Raw genomic sequence first — 5,829 nt, forward strand, 5'->3', positions numbered from 1 at the left:
GAAGAAAAGAAAACAGCGCCAAGAAAGTGACGAGAAACTACAAAACTGTTTCAAAAAGTGGTTGGTAACAAACTTAGTGGAAAAACAAATTATTTCAGAGGATATTTGTATTGAAGTTAATGACAATTCAACAGACCCTATAATTGACTTGAGTTCAGATAATCATTTGGAATTAATTGAAGAGGAGATTTTCATCAGCCAAAGTCAAGAAGAATTATATGCACAACTGATTCAGAGCCAACAAGGGAAGACGGAAATGCCCAGCTTTCAGGCCCAGCTGAAATGGACGAGGATGAACTTCATTCAGAAATCTCAGAAATTCCAGTGGCCTCGGAAGAAAACTTTCAACACAGGGATCCAGTAACATGGCCTAAAATAACGGACAAAACAAGATGCTTTTTCGATTGAGCATGGGCCAGAGCAAGACATATGAGAATTTTTCCCAAGCACGCTGTGTGATTTTGACAACAGAATGCGACACTTCAGCTCAAAATGGTATGAAAAAATTCATCCCAATGGTGAATAATTTGTTCGCACTTGGCTGCAGTACAAACAAAAAATGTTCTTTATTTTGTTTTTGCTGTTTGTTATTTTCAACAACAAAAACCAACAATTTCTCAGAAATTTCCAAAGGATTTTGTGACTGGAAAAAACTAAACCCAAGAATTCCTGAGCATGAAAACAGCAATCAACACCAAAGATGCTATTCTGATTGGAAAACTCTTGAAAAAAACCTCAAGGAAGGAAAGACTCTGGATTCTGATCTGCAGGGAGTTATCAGTGGAGAGATGAAAAAGTGGAGAGACATCTTGAAAGTGATCGTTGATGCAATTTTGTTCTGTGCCAAGAACTTGTCCTTCGGGGAACAAGAGAAGACATTGGTCAACAAAACAGTGGCATTTTTCTGAGCTTAATTGAGTTGATTAGCCATTATTATCCTTTAGTGGCTGAACACATTGCGTACTTTAAAGCAAAAAAAACCACAACATCCTACTTTTCTCCTCGAATTCAAAATGAGCTCATTGAGTTACTTGGGCAGAATGTCAGGAAAGAAATTTTGTCAAACATCAAAGAAGCTAAATACTACTCTGTTCTGTTTGACTGCACTTCAGATGCCTCCCACAAAGAGCAGATGACTTAGATCATCAGGTATGTCCACATTAGTGATGAAAGCCTGCACAATTAAGGAAAGGTTCGTGGACTTCATTGAACCTCACCAAAAAACCGGAAAATGTCCTGCAACAGAGATAACTGAAAAATTGGAAAAGGATGGTCTAAACATTTCCGATTGCCGGGGCCAAGGCTATGGCAATGGAGCCAATATGTCTGGAAAATACTATGGCGTCAAAGCTCACATCTATTCTCTTAATGAGTCAGCAAGATTTGTTCCATGCACAGCTCACACTTTAAATCTTGATGGTGTTCATGCTGCTGAGGTTTCCCCACTCATGATTACGTTTTTTGGAAAGGTTCAAGCCATCTTTAACTTTTTTTCAAGCTCCACGTCAAGATGGGAAAAACTGATGAAAACGTTGACCATCTCATTAAAAGGAAACAGTGTCACAAGATGGTCTGCCAAAAAAGAAGCAATCACACCATTGCACAGACAAATCAAAGACGTTCATCAAGTTTTGGAATCCATTATCCACAATCCCATGACAAATGCTGTCACAGTTAGCAGTGCAAAAGAACTTCTCATTTAAATTGATTTCATTTTTTTGTGTTGGTTGGATTTCTGGTGTCAAATTCTTTCTCTAATTGACCGGGAAAACAAACTGCTTCAGTCAAAAACCATTTCAATTGACATTGCCGCAAAAAAAAAAAAATGAAAAGATTGAAGGCTTTCATTCAGAACCTTCGAGATGTTGGGGTCGACAACATTATCAAAGATGCCACAGAAAAAACTAACCAGAGCGGAATTGATGGTGGCTTTCCAATCAAGAGGAAGCGCAAAGTGAAGCGGATGGCACTTTATGAAGCTGAAGATGGCTCTCACCTTCTCACAGCAGAAACAGAATTCGGATCTCAGTGCAACCTTGTGTTTGACAGCATTATTACAAAAATTGAGTGGCGGTTTGAGGCTATGTCTACTGTATCCTCTGATTTTGACTTCCTCAGCGGACATTCACTCTCTAAAAGTTCAGTGGATGAACTCAAGAAAAAAACTGCACATTTATCTCAAATTTACAAGGCAGATTTAGATTTTTCCAATTTCCAGTCAGAAATGACAAGCTTTAAATATTAAGCTTTAATTTGGCTTTAATTTCAATTGAAAATGAAGTGGCAAACAACATTGATTTTGATGATGTCATCAGTGAATTTTTTTTTTTTTTTTTTTATTTCGCTGTTTATATAAAAATAAAATAATAAAATTACAATGAAACTTTTACGTTACACAAAGAATATATATAAAACAGACAGGGGCTCAAAGAAGATACGGATGACTAGTGTCACCACAATCTTTTCATAGAGCCCCTTTACAATAACATTTAAAGCCCACATGGCTTTAGTAAATTTACAATAAAATATTTTTTCTGAAAAATACTACGTGAAGAATAAAACTCAATAACATAATTTACAATAACATTTAATAACATTTAAAGCCCACATGACTTTAATAAATTTGCAATAAAATATTTTTTCTGAAAAATACTAGGTGAAGAATAAAAACTCATATATACATCCTCATATGTACACAAACAGATACACAAACACATATACAAACATACTTACACACACATATATAAACATACTCGCATATATATCAGAAGTTTAGGAGATGCAATTTCGTTTGTCGTTTAAAAGAGGAAGTGCTTTTCAAATCTTTTATATTTTTATTTTTTAATTGATTCCATAATGACGGACCTTGGTTAATAATTGAGAATTTTGACACTTGTGATTTTACTCTGCTCAATTGATAGTTATGGTTGCTATTTGACCGAAGATTGTATTTTTGTGAAAACGACAATGTAAAAATATCAGAAAATACTTTTGGCAGCAAGTTATTCTTATATTTATACATAAATATTAATATTTGAAGCGAATTGATATAATATTTGAAATCAAAATTTAAAAAAAAAAATTTTTGTTTCAAATTTTGATTTGCCAATTTCGTTTTCTGTTTTTAAAACTAAATTGAAAAACTTTATTCTTTCTACTGAAAATATATATAAATATTTTTGAAATGTAAATTATTTTCTGTTTTTATTTATTCTACATTGTTAATAATTATTAAATCAATTGTATTTTTATTATATTATATATACACGTTTGATATATTTTATATGGTTCTGACGACAAGATCTTTTGGATCTTCTTTCAGATACCAAGTTTATGTTATATTTATGTTATATTTAAGTTTATGTTATATTGTTATATTACGAATAATAATTGTAAACTAAAAAAAAAAAAAAAATTAAGTTTTGATATATTTAACACATTCATGTATTTCATTACAGAGGATGGGTTTTCTAATCTTTTTAAATAGTTAACCGCTTTACATGCGTGGTTTTGTAGCCTCTGTAATCTTATTAATTTAGTTTTGTGTGTGTTAGCCCAAACAATATTAGCGTAAGAGAGATGACAATGAACAAGACTGAAGTAATGCATTTTGCGTGATTTATAATCAAGAAAGGCCCTAAATTTATATAATACACTTATAGCAGATAATATTTTTGGGGGCGCAATTTTCTATTCTTGCCCGAAGCGCAAAATTGGGTCAGTACGGCCCTGCACTTACCTAAAGGTAAATGCTTTGAGCCTAAAAATGTCATTACCTAAGTAGCCCATAGAGGTCTAGTTGAAATTTTGGATAAACTGCTCCTAAAGTATTTGCTTGGCAATATTTAACATTTATAAAATCTGAAACGACATAAAAAAATGACATGCGGAAAACGTTTTCTGTTGAATGTTAACATTCAACAAGAGTATTATTATTTTAATATTTTGTGACAGACATTAAAATGCCAGGTTGGCATTAAAAGTATGTAGAGTGGGACACTGCATTTTAAAAACTTTAGCTTATTTTAGCAAAAAACTGATAAATGTGTGTGTGTATATATATATATATGTATATATATATATATATATATATATATATATATATATATATATATATATATATATATATATATATATATATATATATATATATATATATATATATATATATATATATATATATATATATATATATATATATATATCAATGAAGAAAAACAACTTTTTCTTCGTTAATATATATTACTTTAGGTTTACATTAAGTTTCATACCTATACGAAGACACCGACGATTCGGTTCGTAAAATCCGCAAAAAGTTAATCCGACTTATTTTGCAGTTTAAATCAGTCCGATCGTTAAATATTTTACAAACCTTAATCAAAAAATTAATTTACGAACTAATAGCAAATTTTTTTTTGCGGATTCTTTTTGCTGGAGGCATTTCGCAACTCACTTATGTTTAATTTTACTTCTTTTATAGATGTATTGGTTGATTTCATATAAGAATCCACGTCAACTGAGAGATTTTGTAGCAAATTGGTTTTTGGACATTTATTTTTACCGATCATCTGCTTAATCACATTCCACATTTTTTGTGTGTTTCCGCGTGTTATTTCCAACAACCTTGCATAATAATTTTTTTTGCGTGTTTCTTTGTTTTTTCAAACATGTTTTTATATTTTTTGTAACTTAGTTCATTTTTATAAGTTTTATGTTTTAAATTCTTTTCATAAATTTTGTGTTTTCTCTTTGATGATTTATACAATCGGTCATCCATCGGTTTAAAAGTGAAATAGAATTTATAATTTTTTTTTTTTTTTTTTACTAGTAATGCCAAATCATAGTGTTTACAAAACTGTGCCGAAAATAATTCATACGCATTATTCAAATTTTGATATTGTAATACAAGATTCCAATCAGTTTTATCAGATAAAAGTTTTTGAAAGTATAATAAAGAGTTTTTATTGATTTGTCGTGTTAAGATTGTTGATTTAGAGACAGAACGGTTAAGGGTTATATTATTTGTAATAAAGAATATTGGGTAATGATCAGTTATGTCGGTTTTGATTATACCCGATTTTAAGAAGCAGTTATGAAAATTGTTAGTTTGAAAATTGTTATATTATCTAGTAACGTCGACGAGGTCTTAGTTATTCTCGTTGATTTATTTATTGTGGGAATTATGCTGAATAAGCGTACCTAAAAAACATGAACATTTACATTTAAAGCATGATTTAACAAGTTTAGATTATAATTACGAGTAAAGTACACATGTTTCTTTGAACTGTTAATTTTGCTTAAAAATTTTTCAAATCGGTTTGAAATAATTTTAATTTACCAGTTGGCTTGGTAATAAGGGCAAAAGCTATATCCGACGTGCGAAATAAAAGTTAAAAATGCATGTTCAGAGCATATATATATAATATATATTATATATACTAGATGTCTATCTTCGGTCCGAAAAGTGAAGCCGTGGAAGCCATTTCTTTTTCGGGCAAAAAAATTTATCTAGCTACTTTACTTTACTCCAATTTTGAAAAGTTTTTATAGTTTACCGATTTTTTCCTCCTTTAAAAGTGGCGTGTTTACACGTGTTTACGTGCTACGCGAAAACTTAATCAATTTAAGCAAAGTTTATTTTTTTATCCGAAGAAACTATCAGTAGTTTAAATTATGCAAAAAAAAAAAAAAAAATTAAATAAGACTATTATTTATGAAAGTGCCGTTCAAAATAATTTGGGTGTCATGTTTTAACCAAAAAGGGGCTACTTTGCACCAGCTAAGAAAGTGAATTTTTAAGAATTTTATGGTTTTAAATCTTGCTAACGG

This window comes from Hydra vulgaris, chromosome 01, assembly GCF_038396675.1.
Source record: "Hydra vulgaris chromosome 01, alternate assembly HydraT2T_AEP".
NCBI classification, from domain to species: Eukaryota; Metazoa; Cnidaria; class Hydrozoa; order Anthoathecata; family Hydridae; genus Hydra; species Hydra vulgaris.